At 42.8% G+C, this 24,101-nt stretch overlaps 1 protein-coding gene and 1 long non-coding RNA gene across 2 annotated transcripts in view; one reads left to right on the top strand and one right to left on the bottom strand.

Moving 5' to 3' along the window:
- Window positions 1-24,101, bottom strand: part of LOC128145502 (uncharacterized) — a 188,940-nt gene that overhangs the window by 16,387 nt on the left and 148,452 nt on the right. The gene's annotated exons all lie outside the window — the stretch shown is intronic.
- HIC2 (HIC ZBTB transcriptional repressor 2) overlaps window positions 23,087-24,101 on the top strand; it is a 74,906-nt gene continuing 73,891 nt past the window's right edge. The window contains exon 1 of the mRNA XM_052795690.1: window positions 23,087-23,213. The gene's annotated coding sequence lies outside the window, so the exon portion shown is untranslated. The remainder of the gene's footprint in view (window positions 23,214-24,101) is intronic.

A 24,101-nucleotide genomic window follows, 5' to 3' on the forward strand; every position in this document is an offset into this window, starting at 1 on the left:
TCAACATTTACGTATTAGATTTTAACACTTTCCAAGAAATGAAAATTTCAATGTTAATGCAGACACTGTATCATCAGACAAAGACCTGAACCAATGGCTCCAGTCAGCATGCGAATCCTCTACTGAAATAAGTCACCTTGGAGCGCCCTGCACGCCAGTGTTGCAAATATGGAAACGTCACTCTGAGTGCCACCACAGGAATAAGAACAAAAGTCCCCTGAAAAAAACTCATTTACTTATATGGCAGTAATTAAAATGCAAGCCATCTTGTTTATTGAGGAATACATCCCGTGTCTCATACCAAGAAGCTGAGTTTAATGTATGAAGGTTTCACAGGAGTTGAGGAAGGATTATTTTTATCTGTCTAAAATATTTATCTCACCTTTATCCTCATCTGAGCCCCTCATAATCACCAGCACATTTAGCTTTTCTGCTGCATTACTGCCGTTTATTTTCATTTCAGAAACAGAACAGTGATACAGAGAGAGGTTAAATGATTTGCCCAAGGTCGCAAAGGACAAGCCTCTGCTCTGGGAAAGGCACTCACGCCCATGCCTGGGATCCACCCGAGCAGATTCTCCATCCTCTCATGGCTTGCTAAGGAGTAACAGCAATTTCTCGTCCTTAGTACAGCTCTGAGCCTGCAGTTTCTTCTGTCTTCCCTGGGCTACTACTTGGCAGGATTTAACAGTTACTAGCTTCATCCTCCCCCTCCACTTCCACCCGTGCTTTTTACGGGTTTAAGAGGAGCCTGAAAAGGTCTGGATTTGGCTCTGGGGAAGTCTAGAGAGCCCATGTATGGGCTCCCCAAATCCTTTGCGTACCGGAAATTTTTCTGCTTACAGGTTGAAACAGAGACAGGCCAGGCTGCTGTGTACACAGAGGTGTGTGTGCTTCTGCATTTTGTCCAGCCTCATATTGAAACTGAGGAGTACATGGCACTAAGCTAAACTCTGTATGTCTTGAGGAAAAAAAAGGGGAAGGCCAGGAGAAGGAAAAATGAGATACAGAACAGGCATAAGCGGTGTCGAGACAGTTTTTAGCTAATTTTCAAATGCTACAGGAAATCAACAACCAAGAGAAATTATAAATAATCCAGTCAGAACTAGTGCAGCTTCAATAAGACCACATTTTTAAAAGTATGATTACAGCTCTCTAAACTCTTCCACATATTTAATGAATGCAAATATCTACACCCATGCGTATGACTTAGTTTTGCAAAGTTATGCTCATGTTTGCAGCACTGCAAGCCACATTTTAAACAAAGACTCAGATCTCTATCTTTTACCTTCCTTTAACTGTACTAGTACATGCATGAGGAACGCTGCTTACTCTAGTGACAGCTGAGGAGGACAAGTAGTAACCCTCTGACAATCCAGGTCCAGTTTTGAGCAAAAGATAGTGTAAGTGTGGAAAGAAAAGCACTGGATTCTGTGTAACAGAATCAGGCCCAAGAAGTGCAAAAGGAATTTACAAAGCAAGATTTTCTGTAATATGGTCCATTGGCTTTTGATAATAAAAACCACATTGTAAATGGCCAAGAAATTAATCTTTAAAAGGCAGCTGTAGCCCATGTGTATTAACTATTTTTTTCAAAGACATTTCCTCTGGATTTTTGCTCCCTTCTTTAATACATGTTTCCAGCCAGCAGAGATGTTATGCTCTGTGGGTGAAATATAATATGCATTTTTAAAACATTTATAAATATGTATACACCCTATGGATTCACATGGCACTGTAGAAGCTGTGTTCTGGTCTGCCTTGAAATGAAGGCACTCTTTAAAAAATAATTACAAATATACTAAGGTGTACGTTCAACACAATGCATGGGGATTTAGCCACATAAATTTCATTAGCGCTAATGAGAGGTGTGCAGCTAAAGCCCTGCATATCAAGACATCATGCATAAAGAAAAGCTTGTCTAATGATGTATTTACTTATTAAACCAGAACAGCTCTGAAGGGCATGCATGTTTATCTATTTTTATTTATTCCTTTTCAAAAGAAATTAAATGCACACATGCGTGCGCGCGCGCGCACACACACACATCTATATTCTGTAGAACACAGAATTTCTAAATTTTGATAAATTAATATATTGAAAAATCAATTAAAATGATTCTTCAGCTATTATTATTTTTTGCAACAGGGAAGATTAAAATGTCCCTTGAGGTCACAAACCAGAAACATGCAAATCACTTGACTATGTGGCATGGCACCTTTGTGCTAGAATAAACAGGTGTGAATAAAGGCGTCGGTGGTATATTTTAGTAGAGTTGAGACTGTGACATGCAGTACTCAAAGCTGGGAAATTCTCAGTTTACCTACCTCGTTTTCTCAGCTCTCACTTTTGTCTTTATAAAACTTCCTCCCTTTTCTCAATAGCAGGGCACGTAGAGGGCACACAGTCTGTGCTAAGGGGAAGCCTTGTTTTTAGTACATGTATGTGGGTCAGAAACTAGGTATTCTTCATCAGTTTTGTTAATTTCTGGACATGAAAAAATGCATTTTATGTTAGTCACACTATCCAAAGCAATTGTTTATTTTCTTCTCTAGATTACAAGTGGGTTCCTTTGCTGAATAGATACAACATGTGTTTGCTGCCAAGTTCAGGGTCCAAAGATGTTGCTCCAATGTATCATTTGAACACTTAGATGCCATCTACTAGATCATTGTGTTATGGGGCCAAGTTAGGGCCAGCAGGGTAAAGGCAATTTATAACCCACATAGTGACATCAATCTAACCTAGCAACCTCCCTAGCAACACTGCCAAAGCATCACAATGTGGCCCCTATAGCTCAGATGATATGAAGATAGTAGCATTGTTAGGGTGGGAGGTTGCCACTTTGGCCTAGCAACAAATAACAGCCTGACCTTGGGATCTATTGAAAGCTGAGAAGCCAAGCAGAACAGAGGGAGAACCACCAAATGAAAACCCACGGGTTCCTGCCTGTTTCTTTTATGTAACCTAAACAAATTCTTCAGAGAAAAATATGGCAATGCTTCCAGACACACTGCATGCATATATATTCAACATTGCTTTTCCACATGGCTGGTTAAGAGCTGTACAGCTTTTACGCTGTGGTTTGGAAATCATAAAATCTGCGTGCAGAAAAAGGACGAATATAGAAATCACTACAGCCAATTCAGAGTGGTGACAAACAGGTTGCATGTTGCTATTAAAGTGCTCTGGTACGTGAGGGCTCACACACGCAGGTATCGCACATGATAATCCAGGAGCTGCACACACACCAGGGTTTGGGTTCACTCAAGAAATCCAGCTGTAGCTGGCTTATATGCAGCATTTTGTCACTGAAAATAATGAAATGGATATAAATCATTTCCCCCCTCCCTTCTCTTTCTTCTTGTTACCCATTCAAATGAGTCCCCTATACATGCATGCCATTGTGCCAGTTCTCCACATGCAGCTGCTGAAGCAAGGTAACATTTCTCTCTCCCGTATACACATCAAGTGTAGGGCATCCTCTAAAGACACTCTGGAGCTATAAGGAGTTGGACCTGACCTGCTTGATGTTTCCAGTTTCTAACGATGATCCCATACTCCTGGTGGTTGCAATTGAATACCACTTACAGCATCTTGACAGTTACAGTGATTCAAAGACAACTGAGAGAAACAAATGGGAAGTATGGAAAAAGTGAGTGAGTGAGTGATGCATTTGTTTCTGTACAGGTGGCCCTGAGTCAGTGTGTGGTGCTGGAGGTTACCTGATGCTGAGCTTCCAGCTACCATTCGGTCTTAAGAAAATATGTAACAGTATTGGCCCAGCAGCTCCTATGTGAATCATAACCCTTGTAATTTCAAAGCTATCCTGTACAGTAACCACTTCTAAGACCAAACAGTGGGGATAATTCACCTCCCCCTCCCTGTTTGCTGGCTTTAAGCTACCAGCTGGCCAGTGCAGAGAAGCTCAAATTGCAGCTGCCTTCACCCTCTTTAGCATTCGAGATAAACAGATGACTTTGGTTTGCAGCAACAAAATATTGCACATATATTTTTAAAAAATGTAATTTCTTTTGCTAAATGAAATACATTTGCACATATATGTGGTTCTGCATGTGGGTGTGTGTATACACACACATCATATATAATTACATCTATTTAAAAGGGGATTTTTTAGGTTTTTAATGCCTTCCATTTTGTGCCTTGTTTCCCCCTTGTATAACACTTGGTATCACTTTCAGTTTATAACTTCTCTTGAGAGAGTAGCCACAAGCCACAAATAGCCAATTGTCTACTTGCAGCAGACTTTAACAAAGGGACTGATAGAGCTGAACTGGAAATGGTATGTCTATACTGCAGTCACTGCTACAGTAACCACAACCGTAATTTTGGTAACACAAAGTCAGGGGCAATTTATCTTATAAAACCTTAGTACAAGTTTCATCCCAGAATATAGCATCTGTCCATTAGACCTATTTCTATTTTCAGGCAAGACCACGAGAAACTCAAAGACAGTGTATGAAGTGTGTGAAAGTTTGCTCTTTTGCATGTTTCTTAAATGACAAGCTTTAAGTGCATTGAGAAATAGTGAGGATTGGGAGAAACCTCTCATGTGTTAGTGCCACTTCAACCATTCCACACTTTTTCAAACTGAAACTGGCCAGCTGGATTTTTTTAATACCTTGAATTTCCCATAACAGCCCTTGTTGGAGATGTGGTGTATCTGAATGGTAAAGCGGAAGGGCACAGCAGTAACCGAAGCAGTATGCCTACCTCCCTACGATGCAGGTCTGCTGGGATTCCCACAGACACGAAGAAAAATGAAATTTCATCTCCCCAAAGGGCTTCCCAGCCACTGCTCTGTCTCATTCCACTGCCATCCCTGCAACACGGTAACTTCCAGACTGTGGAAGAATGGGAGGAGAATGGGAACATGGATGAATTCTTACAAACGAACCTATATGACTTTCTCCATGTATTTCTCACTAAGCGTCTTGGTAAACAGTGATAATCTTTCTCAAGTCCTAATGCTGGCCACAGTTTTCCCCTCAGGGAACTGCTCCACATCAGTAAGTGAGCCCTCTCTCCCTCTTTTCCATCTTATTTTCTTCCCCCTTTGAACCACGCTTCCTGAAGAAGGGAAGGGAGTGGGGTGTGGAAGTTATTCCTCCACGCAGGGCTGCCAGAGAATGAATGGTCACTAGTGGTTGTGTGTCTTTTCCCTGGCACCATATTTTGCCAATCTGTGGAACATAATGTGTGAAATACACTTGCAAAAAATAACTGAGAAGAAGCTCATTTCCTCTTCCTTCCTCATCACTCAGCACCTCTAAAACTCCAGGTTGAGCTCTCAGCAGTCCCAACCATGGTGTTCGAAAGCTTCAGCTCCAGCTCTGACTGTCCTCTGCCCTCCCACTGCAAGTTCAGCCCAGAGCAAGAGCCTGGTGTAATGAGTAACCCGGGGGAGATTCAACGGGACCCAACACCAGGAAAACGACTTGATTTCTCTGCTTACAAAATTCAGTGTAGTTCATCATTTTCCCAGTTCTGAAACTGAGTAATTAAGGCAAATACCAGAGCCAGTCTCAGCTACTTTGAGAAGGCAAAAGACTCTTCCATGAATGTTTCAAGAACCAAGCAATACTTTTAGATGATAGAGGTTAGGACTGCATTGCATGGATTTCTGTATGTGTGTAAATTTAACAATCCTAATAGCCATGTTTTTGAAAAAATGAAATCCATGTTTAAAAATAAATACGCTTATTAAATACTTAAAATTCCTGTCCTTTCCTCTAGAGATCATGCATGACTAGCATTGAAGCCGGGCCATTGCAACCAAAAGACTGATTCTGATCAGCAGACCTTGATCTGAGCATCAGGGAGCTGGTGGGGCTGGAGGAGATTACAGGAAACTTGGGATGTTTGGATCTGGGTTTTGTTCCACCTGTTAAAGGGAGGATGACAGATGTAGAATCTGGGATCCAGTTTACATAGAGTTCATCTGCATTCAATGTAAATTTAGGTGCCTCTTTGGTGGAAATCAGGGTGAACCTCATACAGAAGCGCTTGGGAAAACACAGGCTCACCCGCACACATTCATTCTTCCACAGGAGGAAAAAAGAAGTGGCTTTGCATTTGCGAGAGGAATGTAGCTATATATAAGGATCTCCAGTGCCTGCGGTTAATGCCAAGGTCAGCTCCAGCTGACACCCGTGCCTGAGGCTGTGGGGGAAGGGATCGCTGTACTCCGCAGCGGAGCCACAAGATGTCAGGAGACTGCTGCTGCGCTGCTCTGCTGCTGCTGCTGCTGCTCTGCTGCTGCTGCTGCTGCACTGGTGCGCTGGCAGGGCACTCAGCATTGGGGCCTGGGAGCAGCCTGGAATCTCCTGCCATCATTTTTCAGGCCAGCTCGCTTCTCCCCTCTGCTATCCTACCTCATTCCCGTGCCATTCCGTTTCTTGACGAAAAGGTGTGAGCAAGAAAATGAAGAATTCTCTCCCTTTTGATGGCTTTTCCCAAGTCCCTATTTTAGAGCTTGCTAGCTCCCTTGCCATATAGCTACATGCAGCTTTCCGTATTACATCTCACTTTATATGGTTAATTGTGTTTGTATTCTCCACAGGGTTCTTGGCAGTTACAGCATACTACGAGGTCACTGATTCACCTCCGTGTTTTCAGAAACCCACCTTACAGTCCCCCCACGTAAAACTGAAAACTAGTCATATGTAAGAAAACAGCAGTTTGCAAGAGTGCTCACGATAAAAGGGTAAACAAGATCTTACACAGAACCGTGCCTGGGCTTGAATCGAAACACATAGTGTTATATCTTTGATATAAAGGGATGTTTGTAAGATGCATTTCATCCTCGCTGCATGCGCTCTGCTCGTGAATGCTCACCAGACACTAACCGTGTGCTATGCACAAATCCTGCAGGAACCTGCTGGTGGAATAAATCCTCTTCCCACACTTAAAGTACACCCCTGTGCTAGTTTTTGCATGTCAAGCAGCCAGAGCACAGCTGTGCATGTTTCTAAAGCAGCAATGGCCGTTCCACGTGGTTCAGTTGCAAGTGGTATCTGGGGTGTACACAATTGCTGGGAAGTTGCACCTAATTGCAATTCTTTAAAATATTCCTTCAGATCCAGTTTGGTCTGTAGCCAATATCTATCTGATGGATTGATGGAGCACTGTCCAAGTGACTCCCATTTTGTTGCTGCTGTAAGATCAAACCCAAAATGGTGTCCTAAGGAAACCTGCTGCATCCCTTTCCCTCTCACACCGACACGCTGCCACTTACTTGCCTACACTTGCAGAATGAAACTCTTTTATGGAGAAGTAATTTTTTCCAAGTGCAAAGCTGGCACAAGCAGAGGATATGTGTGGCCAAGATCTGCACAGTGCACAAACTAAACTGGGAATTTCAGGGCCCTGTTCTTCATTGTTATTTTCATACCCTTGCTTTGGCTGTAAGTTATTGCTCATCTGAATCAGTAACTCTGATCCCTCTCTGCATGCAGGTGTAAACAGAAACACAAAGCCACTTACCTGCAGGGAAGAGTCAGTCCCTTATTTTTTCACACTAGAAACTGTATCTCCCTATATGGAAAGTGCTGCAAAAGCTCAATTGCTTTAGACAACTTCCATCTTAAGATACTTTCTAGTGTATGTTATGTCTGATTTCCCAAATGGTTACACCACTTCACACCAGCATATCTCCAGTGGCTTTGGTGAGATCTGCTAGCCTACATTACATGACAGCACTGCTGGTGCCATGAAAGGATGAATCAGGGCCACTGAGAGCCTGGCAACTCTGCTGTGAAGCCAAATGTGCTGTGTATTGCCATCTTTCATGAAACCTGGTGTTCTGCTCAGGAGCCTGTGCAGCAAGAGGTTTACTCTTTCTTCAGCACTGCATCACCCGTGTCGTACAACTACTTCTTTTTGGGTTACTTTTTCAAGGTGTTGTGAAAAAAAGCATTTAGAAAACACTGCAATTGCCTGCTACTGTTATTAAAATACAAAAAATAATTTCCTGGGTCTCCTGGCTGCTAAGATCAGCTCTGGTCCAGCAGGTACCCCATCCTGTTCACGATCTTATCTTGCTTCTGTACCCGAGTTCCTGAGCTTCTGGATACTAAATGGATGCAATGGAGCCTCTCTTCTGACATTAAGTGGCATCTGCACACCCAGGTCTTGGGTGTTATGCTAAGATCTAAGAAAATCAGAAGACACTAGAGAAAAATGAAAAGTATTAACATTGTTAGGATGATAGCTCATTTGTCAGAGCAACATCAAGAAACACAACACACACACCAGCATTTCTTGCTCCAGTTTCAAGAAAAGTCATTGCCATGGATGTTGAGGTTGTATGCAGAAATGGATGTTAGATACTTCGAATGCAAAGCATTGGTACCGGCATACAGGATATTTTTATGCATTGAACATTGCCATCTTCAGTTTGGTAGTGACTGGAAATTTTTATTCCACAGATTTTGAGTCGCTACGTGAAATGACATGAAAACCACCAAGTTTATGTTCGCATCAAAAAAAATACAAGCACAGATGGTACCTTGTCTTTCTGACGGTGTCAGCAGTTTGAACAAGGATTAAGCAGGTAAGGAGGGTGAAACGCAGGCTCCGTGGCTGCCACTCGTAGAGCTCCACTGCTAGAATTGATTTCAACATTATCATTTTTCTTTCTGAACACAGAAACCGTCCCGTCCTGTCCCCTACATGCTCACCCTCTCTGTCAGGCCTGAAGCTCATTAGTGGAGCAGCCCAGGATGCTTGCCTTGTCACTCTGCATTTGGCACCTTGTAACTAGAAAACTTCTGTTTTCAGCTCTGTCAACCTAGCGACCAGCTAGCAAGTCAGTTATGAAAATGAGTTCTTTTGGAAATACAGTGTGGGGATGAGAGAAGGCAGGAAATTAACGAGTGATGAGCACTGAACGCAAGTGGGGAAGGAGGATGTTTACAGGTATGATCCTACAACCCTGTAAATCAAGTTCTCTGTTCAACTTGCTACTGTAACTGTGAATTCTGGCTTGAGCACTGATGTGTAAGAAGGAGTACAAGCTCTGCAGGACAAGGCTGCAAATTCTGAGCTTCTGTGCAGTGGCTCTTACCCTGCATTTGATATCGTAATCAAAGAATCGTAATGAGGGAATAGAGCATGCAGATTCTTTTTCTTGTGTTGTTCTACACTGCTGCAAATTAAAGGAACATCAGGGAAGCAAGAATTACAGCCCTCTGTCTCTTTTAGGGATGGTGCACACTTGCTTAATGTACAGCTTGACTGTTTTGTCATAGCCACTTCATTTGTATGATTTGCTATGTAGCCCATGGCTCATAACAAAGAAACGGATGGCATTGGTTTTGTCATTGTTACACCAGACTGGTGGGGAAAATACTAATGTATTTGGCATTTTAGAGTGAGCATACATCAGGAAATTATGGCACTTTCGTTTTATCTTAACAGCACATTTCTCAAAACTATACAGAGAAAACCTGCTAGATATCCCTGACACTCTCTTGTATTTTAAAAAGAATTGTAAGAAAGTAAAAATAAATCTAAGACTTGCTAGGTACAATTCTGGACCATAATCTAATGTGAATTTGTTTTCTGTTATAAATGAAGTATTTGATTCTGTAAATACTGACCCCTGTTTCACCAGGTCAACAGTTTATATTCTGGGATACATTTTAGCTTCTTCCAACAATAACTGCTTGGAGTTTGGTAAATTTACAGTTTTTTACAGAGTCAAGGAAGAAAGATTAACTCTTAATAATCCTGACAATTAACTAAATTCCTCTATTTCAACTAAGACCTTCCTTCCACCGAGCCAAGTCCTCAGCACGCTGCGCTGCACATCTCAGGCACTGCAGTACTTTGTTGTCAGGACTGTCTTTCACTTGCAGAGCTCTTAAAAAATGGATTCCAGCTTGAAGCAAGATTTCTGGTGACTAGTAACTACATGGTGATGGTATCTTGTCTGAACTGAAAACTGAGGGCTGACTGCTTGCAGGGCTGCAAGCAGGTGAACAATGACATTAATTTCATTTAAGTTTATTTCTATGCCCAGGATAAGACAGGAGAAAGAGACAGCAGATTTGGACAGCTGAATTAAACTTCCCTATAAACACTTGCAATTATTTTCAAGAAAAATATCCTTGTTACCGAGTAGTATCTTGCTGTCATATATGACACTAAACATTTGAATAAGTGAATTTTCACACTGGCTAGAATGATTTAGCACTTTCTTACTTTCTGGGAAAGTTTTTTAGCGAAACCAGCAGACTCAGGCTGAGTACTGGCATGATGGATCTTTTTAGAAATAAATGTTAAAAGAACCTGTGTTCCGCAAGTCCAACCCTTTCATAGGGAAACAAGGACAGCAATGTGTGAGGACCGCTACATGGTGTAGTGTGGTTTTGTGCCTCACGTTGGCGGAAAAAACAAGTTGACAGCAGCACAATTTGTAAACCAATTACTGCTTCTGGAATTGATAGTCTCGCGCTGCTAACTGGGGGTCTAACGGAATCAGGTGTTTGACTGCAGCACTGGCCAAACAAGGACAGACAGCAAATTAAGTGCTATCCTGAACAGCAAAGAAAATATTACATTTCTTGCTCTAAATTAGCAACACTGAAGTTTTTATTTAGGCTTCAAAGACTTACATAGAGACCAAAGCAGTATGTTGCTCTGTGGTCAGTTTACATTAAAAAGAGTAACAATGCTAGATTGAAAAGAAAACAAAAAGTCACAGAATTTGCTCTTGCATGGAAAAGACCACAAACTCCGGGAGCAGTTGCCACTGTGCCATGTGACCGACCTTCCCCTGCCTGTGGATGGTGGATTATCGTCAAAACTATTTGGACATATGCACGTGACCTCACAAAAATGTGCACTAGCAAAAATACACTTTTTCTCAAGCCAAAAAGGGAACGAAATTCTTCGTAAAAGACACCTAAGCCTTGCTCTTGTGCTAGTGATTGGATTAGGTAATGACTAATTAGATGAGGTCATCACTTTCTATGTCATATATATACAGTATTTATGGAGAATTTGCTCATTCTAATTAACAGAGTAGAAATAGTTTCTTGACAAACTTCATTTTCCTGAAACTAAGAGCCTTGAATTTGTTCCACTTTTGATCTTTCTTCGGTGGCTATGTTTGCTTTACATTAAAATAACTTCTAACATTCCCATTAAGGATAATCCCTCCAGCAGCCACAGTATGACATTTCTATATTAATCTTTTAAGCATTTTAGAAAAGCAAGGTTTCATGTTTTAATAATCACAGTGTTTTTCTCCGAGGAGTTGTAAAAATTTATGGGGCCTTTCTATCCTATTTGACTTCTACATCTTTAGAGTTTGGTGCTAATGGCCCATTCAGCCTGCTTACTCTTTGACTCCTTTTTTATTTCTTTTTCATCTTCTTACAAAAGAAAAATTGCTTCCGTGCCTTACGCTGTTGCAGATGCTATTCAAGTAGTAAGTAATTTCAATCCAACTAGCTGAAAAAAACCCACAGTTTACCCTCATCTCGGAATCACTTGGGGGTCTCCACTGTAGACATGTGCATACAAATCCCTTAATTCTTAATTAAAAACAAAATATAGCCACTTGTTTAAAGCAGCAAAAGCAGAAACAACAATATACATACATGCATTTTTAACAAGTTATCAGCCCATCTTAAAAAAAATACTTTTTCTGCTTTAATATTTTATCCTATTCTTGCTTTTTTAGCAGAAAAATAAAAGTAATAGATTAACTATTTATGTTTATTATAATTTTAAGATGGCCATAAAAGCAGCTCTCCAGTGCTCCTGGAAGCATTCTTGTCCCATATCACTCACACTTTGTTCTATGCAGAGCCAGGAAAGCCATTGCAACTAATAAAAATCCAGCCACGCAATCACAGTAACAAACCAAGCAAATTCCTCACTCTATCACCGAGACCTCTCTCACTGCTCACGGTTTCACCTTGTGAGAGCCAACAAATCTTGGCCCTTTTGGACAAAGTAATTTCCAAAGTGGAGAGAAAACAATATGTCCGCTTTAAGTCAAGATTGCCTCTGTTGATTTCTATTGCTGAAATCCCTGCAGAAGAGGAGATACACTGTCTCAATTAGGCAAGTCTCAAAGCATTTGTGGTTACAGAGAACAAAGCCAATACTTTCTGTTCCAATGCAAGTGGAAGACACTCAGTGGGATCAATTTCTTGCGAGATGCTTCACTTAAGGAATAGATTGACATGATTCGCACAAACAGCATTATTGTCAGAAATGGGATCTTGCCCCTTACTGAAGCCACCACAAGTCAAGTCTCACCTGACTGCCCTGTAGAGAACCAAGGGGATCAGAAAGTTTTGCACTGTATTATATAGCAACAATAAGCTGTTTCCTGATACAGTCTACTGTGGCCCTGCAAAGAGGCTGGGACAGAGAGGATAAAGAACAGAGCAGTCAGCAGCACTTCAGAATAAGTTTGATAATGAAGGAGACAGGAGTTTCAGGGGCTGGGAACACTCACCAAGGAAACTGCAGTAACCATAGAGGAGTGGGAAAATGTAGTTTCTATTGCATATTCAGGACTGTAATCAAAGAGATAAGTGCCAAGAAGATCTGCAGCATCCAGAAATTGTCAGGGTTGTCTTGCCACAGCTTCCTCAGTGATCTTATCCTAAGACAAGTGTTTCATAACAGATTGAATGATAGCTAGGATGCAGGTTTAAGAATAGACAAGGAAGAAGCAACCCTTTTTTGCACCAGAAGACTCCATGGCCTACTTAAAAAAAGTAAGTAAGGGCATGGTGGCAACGCAATCACCACCACCAGTCAGCACTGCCTCAATGCCCCCGGCAGCCAGCAGGCAGATGGGTCTTCCCTCGCTACAGCCTCTGTGATTTACTGCATGCACATAAAGCCTGAGTAACATGAGTGCCTCCTGTATGATTTATAGAGGCGTGGGTTGCTCATCTAAGCAGAGGAGTGGGATGCAGAAATGCTTGTGCTCTAACCAGTTTCTGACATGGACTCCTGCAGCCCAAGGCACGTCATGTTGTTTCTCAGCCTCTGGGCAAGTTCTCAATTCCTAAAGCAAATCCCGAGTGTTTTTAGATGTACTGTTTAGATGTGCTGAGAATGGGGAGAACTTGCAGAAGTGCCCAGCTGTTCCACTCCAGCTCCCCCTCCTTCTGTATCCAGCTGTATCCAGCTCTCCTCTCATTCAGCCCCTAAACGAGTACTGCTGAGTCACTTGATATGTGAGAAGGTGCAATGATTTTCTTCAGGAGCTGTCCTTTGCCTCCTGCCTTTGGGAGAGCAAATGCAGCATATCTGTTGTGCTAGATGAAAAGGGCAGTGATGATGTTCATCAGTTTCACAACCACATACTTCTGGTCCTTCACTACTCCAGAATTTTCCTTTGGTCCTTGCTTGCCTGAGCACTTGGAAGAAAGATATGCCTCTTTGTTTATCTGTACAATTATGAGTGTAAAATTTACTGCTCTGTATCCTTCTCTAGTGTTTGTAAAACCACTGAAAAATGTAATGTCCTAAATGCTACATTTTTGCTGACAAGCTAAAGATATTCTTCAGTGAATACTGTTGATGATATATATTGTTTTGCTCTCTACATCAGGTTTGATCTTTAGCGGACACTTTGGATAAGTAAACTATTACCTGGCAACGTGTCACAGTTTGCAAATGTTACACCAAGGAATGGGGCTATCATCACTATCTAGGACATTGAATTTGTCACCAGGAGTTAAGCAAAGGTTGAAATTATTTTGCTCTGATTCACCCCAGAGTCCTGCTATGGACCTCCTTAGCCTGTGGTACTACATGTGTAGTACTAGGCGGCCACTGTTGTGTCTTTGGTGTTCAATGATATTCATGGTTCCCTGTCCCTGCACCATCCTGTCACCCATCATTGGTTAGAGCAGGCTAAAAGCTGCTGTAAAGGACACTCTGGTCCAAGGGCAATAGAAGAGCACCAGGGACCAGCATCTGGGTTTCTAGTATGTTGCTTTTTCCATACACTGTCCTTATGCTAAAACAGTATGAGAACATTGCCAGAGATGTTGTGCCTCTAGACGAACAAAAGGAAAAACAAAATGCAAGTATTAAAAAGACGAATGAGAAGCAGAGGGTCCGCATTCCCACGGATAACCCCTAAACTGGTACTACATCTAGAAATCTGCAAGAAAGCACCACTCAGCCCTCGGTGCTGATCCAGAAAACAATGAAACTAAATCTCCCCAAACATTCATAACCAGTCTTCTGTCTGCTCCTGAAAAAAAGCCCAATCTCTTGTTCTTTGTCCGCTGAACTATAGTCACCTTGCATTACACGGTATGAAATGACTAGCCAGGCTTCCCATTGTCATTGGTGTTAATCACAGAAGATGAATATGAACTGACCAATGGTGTTTATAACCCTGTTTAACAATGTCAGGCACTGGGCTGGAGTCTCTTCTCCCTTTCACCCATATCATTCCAGTGGCTCCAGTGTAGTTATTTCTCATTTACACCAGCACCAGTGAAGTCAGACTCAAACAGAAAGACACTTTTAGGACAGAAAAATCCAACAACACTTTTGAAAAATAAAAAGAATCAAACGTATCAGTGAATTTCTTTGTTTTGCAGCTCAGGTGCACACAAAACCCACTTTCCATGAGAACAGCATAGCATATGCTAGAATAAGAGGGGCTGGCCTCAGAAGCAGATCCCCTGCCAGCATGAAGCAAAACATGTTTCACACCCATGTATTTTCACTAGCACTTGAAAAATCACAGTAAATACAGTCCATAGTGGTACCAAACAAGAAAATGTCTCTCTGGTGGTAGAGAAACTTTCATCTTTGATCACCAGTGCCCTGCTGGCGCTGGAACATATTTATTTTTTAGCATTCAGTGACCTTTGATACCAGTAACTACAGAGGGCTGCCAAGCTGCTCATGGGCTCTTCCATGCCAGTCTTTATCTGCTTTGTATACTGGGCAGTTTGAAAATGAACTCTGCTTGTTTGTGAAGAGGCAAGTACAATAGGTGGCAAACCCTACAGGGACTGTGCCCCGAGTCTGTGAGTGTGTACGTGCACGTTATGCATGTGCCTTGTGTGTGACACTGATTCTGAGGCCACTGATACTCAGTTAATACACACCTACGTATGTGTTCATGTAATCAAGGGAACTGCAGTTTCTTTCTCTTACACGGTATGAAAAGTGATTATTTGCACAGCCATTGGCTTTAAAGGGCAGTCTTCAGCTGGGCTACAACATACCCTAATATTCTGGTGTCCACTTTGTATGGAAATGAGCCTTCTTATTGTCCTTGTATCTTGTGATTATCTTCTCTGCCACATTAATTAAAAACACTGCTGTGACCTGACCAAACCTGTAGTACTCCCTGGGTTTGTACTTCACCCTGGGCAGTGCCAGCTTTGGGGAGCTTGCATAGCCCAGTTGCTCTATGACAGTTCCATTTTTTTCAGCTAAGTTCCCAGCTGGAGAGGCATGTGTCACCTTCAGCTAGCTGTCCCAGCAATGACAGTGCATGGCTTGTGTTCACCTAGATGTACCTAAGTTGGGGAGGGAGGAGAAGGTGGCTTTTAGTTAGACCTCCACCAACTAAATCAAGCTAAAATTACCTATGCCCTTTGCATAAGTGCCACTGCTTGAGAAGCAATCTCATTATGTGTGGTAAACGCGTAAGCTTAAAAGCATTCAGCTAAAACCAATCCTTCTGCTGTCCCCTGGTCACCAACTGGCAACAAAGCTCTACATCGACACCGAGCTGGCAACCTGTAGAGTTTGCCCTCTATTACATTTTGCTCCTATAAGCACAGCTATTATTGGAACTGCTTACTTGACCATATTGTATGCTTTACCTCCATCTGACAATAATTCATTCTTCCAGCTTGCAACATTAATTACTTATGCATACTGTACACACCACCACTCAAAGTACATACACACAAAGAAAGCAAAAAGATTTTATGCACAGCTGAATTTGGTGGGGATTTTCCTGCTATTTTTGTCTAATGTGAGGACAAGAAGAGGTTTTGAAGTTACCTATAACTTGAAAGTCAACACCAAAAATATTCAGACATGTAGCATATTAACGAATACTGGCTGGCTCTGTGCATTACTACAGATAATACAAAATATAGCTCAGTATCTCTATGCTACCCAACAAGGAATAGAAGCAAAACTTCACTTAAATATGTATTTATTGATGGATGTGTGTGTCTGCATGCACACAAATATATGTACTGACATGAAAAGACAAAAAAATAAAAACAGGACCAAAAAAAGCTAGTCAAAGTACACACATGCTTTTGATGATTAACACTTTCCTATCTGTAACATTAGAAACATAAGACTTCAAGAGATCCTGGCACCTCAGAAATTCCCAGCCACTACCAGCAACATATCATACATCTCTCATACCCATGGATCAGCATTTGTCTGTAAAGTAGTTGTAGTTTTCAGCTCTCTGCTCTTGTTGGAAAGCTAGTGTCTCTTACGATTACCCTGGTCATCCTGATAGACTAATACCTGTCCTAATACCTGTGATGAGATCCTACACAACAACAGAAGTGACAGTCCAGCAGCGCCTTGTGTAACGTCAGCAGTGCCTTCCTATTGCTACTGAAAGAACCTTGTCCAGGATCACATTTGTCATTTCTATTACTGCCTCATGTTCTGATGGTTCACAGTCATCCAACTGACAAATTAATGCATCAGTTTTTTTCTTTTCTTTTTTTTTGTTGTAGTCAGTTTTCTTCCTTCAAGAGAATTATTTTTGCTTCATCCTTCTGCATAGGGTTCTGTATAGTTGACAGAAAGACAGACACATCCACATAACACTTCCTCTTATCCTAAATTAAGAATCCAGAAGAGGCAGGATAGACCTCCATTCTCTCGAGGTATCTTCCTGCTTTCATTGGCTGCAGAAGAAGCTCTGACGATCAGCTTGAAGAAGACGGCTAATTTGCTATGGCTAATGGTGAAGTGCATCCCACATGTATGTTGTTTTTGTATGGAATTGCATCCCATTTCCATTGCTCATTGCTTTCACTGTCTTCCAGCTCACCAGCCGTGATACTCTGATCCTGCTAATGACAGTGCCTCTTGACTGGTCCATCAGAAAATTTCTTTAGCACACTCCATCTTAAATGACAATAGATCATTATAGTGAATATTAAACAAGTTCAGTCTTGAGTCACTAGTAATCTTTCTATCCCAATAGTAATCTATTGGCACCTCTCCTTCAGACAATTCCTTACGCATTTTACTGCTCTTGTACTAATCCCCATCTTCTCCATCTTAATTAATAACTTCCCATGTGGCACCATATCAAATGCTTGACTAAAATCCATATAGATTAGATCTACTACATTTCCCTTTGCTTAGAAAATCAGTTATCTCAGCGAAGAAATAGCTCAGGATACTCGGCAAAATCAGCGTTGTGGTTACATTTTATCCTGTTTATCTTCTCGTTTGCTCTCTCTTTCTTTTTTTTGTGGTTAATTATATTTTCCTTCAAAATTCTTCTGAAAGCCTGAAATGGTCTCAAAATCAATGAGCTCAGTGGCTACTTAGATAAATTTCTAATAATTTTTAAAATAAAAGTATTATATCTACTATTTTCAAATCATGCGAGAACAACCTCCAACTCAAAAATTTATTTCAAATTCTTGCTATCAATCTGCTACTTGTTCCTTTGGAATTCTGGGATGGAAATTACCTGGTCTCCCTTGCTTGAAAATGTTGAGCTCTTTTAGATTTGCTTTCACCTTTATTGTGATAATTTCCACTTCCATCCCCTCATTCCCACTAATCATGCTGGCTTTGCTCCCTTCTTCAACTCCATTCTTCCTCTTAAAAGCTATGGCAAAGCTTTCATTTAGATTTTGGGTACAAAAGTATTTTTAATCTTTTCCTTGTCCACGTACTTCATAGTAACACCAGTTCTTTTCTTGTTCCCTGTTTATTTACATGGCTGAAGAAATGTGTCCTTTTTGTTTCAATTTCCTTCTGACATCTCTCTCAGAGATATTTTCAGCAAATCTCACTTTCTTCATAACACACATAGGTAGTGGTTTTGTTCATCAGTTGTTTTCCTTACTTTTTATTGCTCTCCCATAGTCTAGTGAAATTATGCCATTGCACAGACTATATTAACTAACAGGGCAGACATAGTTAAATACAGATGTTTTGTAGACAGGTACAGAGTGAACATATTAGCAATGAAATTCACAGGCCAACAGAAATCAAAGATCTTGTTATAATGGAAGCAATGTTTTTATCTGATTAGAGTCACAAAACCCCTTGCATCAGCCCTGCGTATGCCAGAATGCCTAGCAAAAAGCTTCAGCTTGTAGCAATAAAAATATTGTATGTTTCTTCTCTTCCAAGGAAATTAAAACTTTCTATCACTAAGAATACAACAGAAGCAGAAGTGTACAAAATAGTACCTTGTACAAGCACTAAATGACTAGCCTAATTTTTCAAACTGTTACCTTCTGTTGTTTATTTTTTTTTTCAGTTGGGTTTCTAACCCCATGATTTTGAACAGAACCCTTACAATGCAAACCAATGCAGAGCTGAGTGAATCTGTGACCAGCTGCAGCATAAAACGAGCTCTGAATTGGGGACCTTTGTGGCTATTTTTGACATTAAGGATTCAGATTACATGTACAGTTTCTGATTTTCCTTGATTACATGTGAGTTTCCTAAAAGATTGTATTTTCCTTTTCAGCTGTGGAAAAATTATTTGTAGAAGTTGTGCACTATCAAGTTTTGAATTAGTAAAAATAGGAACAGGTATGAGAAATTAAGGTATCATTATACAAAGGTCAAAACGTAACGTTCTTTGTGTCCATGCACCAACTGCAGTCAAAAGACCATAGATTGCAGTGAGGGAACCAACTAACCCAGCTAATTATAAAGAAGGTTTACCAAGGATAGTATATTCATACATAGAACATTTGCAGCTAAGAGAGGAAAGATTTTCAAAACCCATCTTAGCACAAAATTGGAGTCTCCTCCATGGACACTTCCAAGTCTGTTGGAAAAGACCTTCCAGACACGTATGTGTGACTGTAGAGGGATATTTCTATTGAGGGGACAGTAAAGTAACTTTTTAATTTCATGAGCTATCACCGGCTGTTCTGTTACCATTCAAGCACAATTTTCCTGGGTCACTGCAATGCCTCAGAGGATGCCTGTTTCAGCTCCAATCTGATGTGCTGGTCCTCAGCATTTTCAGTGGCACTGTCAGGACTACCCCCCTGGAGAAGCAATGACTGCAAACCTCTGCTAAGAAACTTACTTTCTTTTTAGGGCTAAATCCTTATTTATTCTTGAGGAGCAGGCTGGTCAGCCCTCGCTTTCTCTTTGCTTTCAGACATACACCCTACGCTGCCACTCTCTGCCCTGTACGTTTTGCTTAGTTCCTTGAATTACAGTTTTTCACTTTTCGCTTCAACTTTTCCGCCCAGCTTTACCCATCAGTTTACTACTGTAAACAACTGTTTTGCCTGCTAGATGGCACTGGACATCCACTAGCGTTGGGACTGAAGGCAGGTGGCACTGAAGAGCTGTAAGGGCACATGGCCACCCTTTGGTCGTTCTTCTATTTACTTTCTGCAATGGCATTTTCTTTGCTCAGATTACTTCATTCCTCACCCACAGCACTGGCTTGCCAACACAACAATTCTACCCGTGTCCTCTTCCTGTTTTGTGATGAGTATAAACTTGCTATTAGCACCGCCACGAAGGACCGGAGCCGCTTCTGAACCCATCAGTTGGTCGAAAACAACTAAAACCAAACTGAAGCCCTGAAATTCCTCTGGGTTTCAGCCACTGACTTGATTTGAGTCTATGTATTTTGCAAACAATAACTTGGGGGGATACAATTAATTAAACTTTTCTGCCTGAAAGCAGCATTACAGAGCTCTCTGTGAATAGATACTATGGGCCAATATACAAGGATAGTGTGAAATCTGCTTGTTCTTTGGATTCTGTTCTGAATTCTTTGTATACTGTTAGGACAATGATCTGTTTGTCATAGCTACCTTGGATGTGTTGCATTCAACATATTCATCCACACACTGAGGAAGAAGTTGAAGCTTTTACTTGTGTCTGCAGAGCACCCAGCACAATCCACTGCTGCCATCCTGACTGTGCTCTTTTCAAAATAAATTTTAAAACCCCCACAGTCAAACAAAATTAGAAAACAAAGTTAATCACAAATATCCAGCTGGAAATAGAAGAGCCTCTTTCTTCAAAGCATCCACTAGCCCAAACCATCCTTCAGAATATGTTCATTACGCCAGTGTCTGTAACCAGAGTGCCACCATTAAGCTTCTACTCCGGTCTTTCACCTGAGAATGCTGTTCTCTGCACCTGAGTAACGCATTTGCTTTTCACCTACACGGGCACATGTTTCACCCAGTGCCAGATGTGCCCACAGTGGGTGTGATTTCTTGGAACTTGAGGGTGTACCCGCTGTTTGGATGGCAAGTTCCCTGGCTGTGGTTGCTTGGAAACATTATAGGTATCATGGCATCTGCCTTGCATGCCTGTAGATGTTTTCCAAGTAGGTGTGGTCATACTTCTACTTGGCTCATCAGATTCTCCACAGATGTCCATGGTTCTAGTGACAGCGCCAGGTCTAGCTTTCTCATTAATTCTTTTTCAACCTTATAATTATCATGTGCATATGAAGCTGAATGCAGTGCTGCATCCTACCATATCATTTCTAGGTGCCAGACACCTAATTTCTGTCTTTTTTTTTTTGTCTCCTCTCCACTGAGAATGCATCTCTCTCTCCATTTCCTTAGGGATGCTCAGAACTGATCGTCCCCAAACCTAGAGAAGATTCAAATACGAGTAAAGCTTTTTGCAGACTAAATCTTGTGGTGGCATTTTAGGATTTTTCTCCGCTTCTTCCCAAGCTTCTTCACTCCCTTCACTCTCAAAAGTTATCACCTGCCTAGCAAAGCTGGCAGACAGACTGAAATGCTTGTGCTTCAAGCTATTCTTGTGCAAAGCCTGGCACCTTTGTTCAAATGTCTGATGAAAGTGGGCTTGAACTAAGATGTTGGTCTGTGAAATGGCAGGGGCACACAGACTGTTCTGCTGACTGTTTCTGGGGCAGTAAGCTTCAGCGGAAGGAAGGAAGACTGAGGGCAGATGGTGGCATTGTTGAGGTCTTGAGATGCCACACAAAGATTCACAAAAGCGGGTCTTTCTAAACCCAAATGTCTAAACTTGCCTGAAATAACTTCGTGATGCATTTTCCCCCTGTTTGGATAACACAGCACAAGGACTTCTGTGTATTTGCCTACCAATTCCTCTGGCACAGCGTGAAGCAAATGGCTACCTACACCTCCCTGGCTATTTGCAAGGGCACTTAGCTTTAAAATACGGCTAAGAGCAGAACCACCAATCTTAAATTAACTTTCCCGGTGGGGGAAGAGTCTTGAATTGATCCTTATCTACTTCACTGGGTCTTGTGCTGACAGTCAGGTTTGCTGTTCTCACCACTGTTGAAGTGTTCTGCTCTTTATTGGGTGTACTGTGAACAAACCACCAGTCCAGACCTTTCTGATATGGCTGTTGTGATTCGCCTTATCTTTATTTGCTCCTCAAGCCACTTTGGTAGGGCTGAAGAAACCATCTCCTGCAAAAACTTTGAACTCTGGATGAGCAACTAGAAAACATCTTTATTATCAGGGAAGGAGAGCTTAGGCTGCAGCTGGGATCCAGCTGAAGTGCATGCAAACTGCAGGGATCTGCACAGGAAGTGGCCGAGAGAGTTGCTGGCACTGAGGCTATTAGGGAATTCTTAGAGATGTGTTAAATGGTAGGCTCAGCTTCACTAATGAATCACCTTGCTCAGGCTACAGAGAGTTTTGGTTATGGGTGGCTGTGAGGGCACAGAAGAAAAGAAAATGTCATCTCACACTTGCAGCTAATACAGCGATTCCTGCATAGGATAGTGGAAGAACTCCTGTACACGATTACAATAAAAATGTTTACATGCATTGCTCCTGTTATTACAGATTAATTAACTACTGAAGGGAGAAAGTGCTACAAAGGTATAATTCAGATTTCTGCACAGTTGTACTTTGTGGCAATGGTCAGTAAAATTAAGATGATATCAGTTCACTTAACATTTTACAAAATAATAGCTTGAGCTTGCAGGCTGTGCACATGCTTAGTGTAAGCATCTGAACAGCCCCCGCTTGCTCGGTGTGATTGCTGATGTGCTTAAAGTTAAGCATGCATGAAAGTCTTTGCAGGACCGGGGATGCAAAACACAAATAACTTTTCCCCTCAATGTACTTCCAATAGGTAAATAACTCAAAAAAAAAAAAAAAAAGCACAGAATGAAACTTCAGATTTCTGCAGATTCTATGGGTGCAAAGGCCATGTCTTCATCTGTGTCTTGGATTGTGCAAAATGCACTGTCAGTCCTTAACAAATAGACAGGAGTGATAAAAAGCTAATATGCAAATTGCATTATACACGAGGATGTTTTCTTAATTTGTGTATAAACCCCATTGCAGATTCCAATACATGTACAAGCTGCAATCTATATAATTTCTCCTAACACGCACTCGAGACCTCGTCAGTGATGGGAGAAAGAATCTTACCAAATGCCTTCTTCATTGCTCAAAACCCGGGAGGGAGCAGCACTGTTTGGGTCGCCGGGAGGTAGTGGTCGGGCTCCGGGCTGGGTTTCGGGGTGCGGGTGGCAGGGAAGGGGGGCGGCTCGGGGTGGGGGAAGCCCTGGTCCCTCGGTGGGAATTACCCGGCTCCCCGTCCCTCTCCCAGCCCCGCCGCGGCAACATTTATTGCAAAAGCAGGAAATTGCTTATTACTAAACTAGCTGGCAAGGGAGTGGGAGCCGATGCTGCTCCACACTGGCACAGCACTTGCTTAGCTGCTGCTTTCCCTGCCTCTCCTTGTTCCGCTCTTTCTTCTTCTTCTTCCCCCTCTTTCTCTCCTCTCTCTCTCTCTCTCCTCTTCTTTTTTTCATTTTGGCTTCTATTCAAATGTGGGTCAGGGGTGAGCGGCTCCCAACGTCACAAGCTTGCAAGATGGCGCTGGGAGGAAGGCTGTGAGATGAGGAACAGGCTGGTATAAACCGAGAGGACAGGAGAGGGAGAGGAGGAGGAGGAGGAGAGGGGAAGGGGAAGAAAAGCTGCTGCTCCAGATGCAATAAGAAGGTAACGCGGAGCGGGGCGCGGGCGCGGGCGGGGGCGCGGGGCCGCGCGTCCCGCTCGGGCGGCCGGGCGCTGCCGGGCTCCGCGGTGCAGCCCAGCCCCACTCCCCCGCTCTTTATTTGCAACCCCGGTTATTTGCCCATCCGCACGGGTCCACTCGGGAGAGTCGCCGGGGTGGCGGGGGTGTCCCCTTGTTCCCTGCCCTGCAGCAGCCGTGCCCGGCACCAGCGGTAGTTCCATTGAAAAAAATCCAGATGGTTTTCTTTTCCCTCTTGCCCCCCTCTCTCCCTGCCCCGGGCCCCCTCCCCTCGCTCGCCCGGCGCGCTGCCCCGTTGCTTTCGGGGCCGGGGCGTGCGTACGGTGTATTCGCCACCGTGCCTGTCCGGGGATTGCAAATGTTGGCTATTCGGTTGAAGCGGTTGGAAACTTTCCCCCTCCTCCCGTGCCATTTGTGTGCGTGTGTGCGTGTGCGTGTGTGTGTGTGTGCGCACGGGTGTGCGCTGCCCCTTCCCCGGCGGCGGTGGGATCGGGGCGGGGGGCCGCAGCTGCTGCCCGCCGGGGCCGGCCGGCGTGGGGGTGACCGGCGGGGCGGGCAAGCAGCCCGGAGGAGCAGCCTTCTCCCCATCCCCACTCGCCCCCTGCAAGTGAGCCGTATTTTTGGGTGGGTTTTTTTTGTTTTGGTTTTTTTTTTTGTTGTTTTTCCCGAAAGGAGGGAGCGGAGCCTCGGGGTGCCGGGGAGCGTGTTTGTGCTGGGATCCGGCCGCATTGTGGAGGAGAGGGCAGGGAAGGGGCTCCCGGGACTTGCATCGCCTCCTTCCCCCCCGCGCTCCATCCGCAGGGCTGCAAGGCGACGAGCCAGGCCGGCATCCCCCAACCCCAGCGCCGGCCCCT

Source organism: Harpia harpyja, chromosome 9 (genome assembly GCF_026419915.1).
Source record: "Harpia harpyja isolate bHarHar1 chromosome 9, bHarHar1 primary haplotype, whole genome shotgun sequence".
NCBI lineage: Eukaryota > Metazoa > Chordata > Aves > Accipitriformes > Accipitridae > Harpia > Harpia harpyja.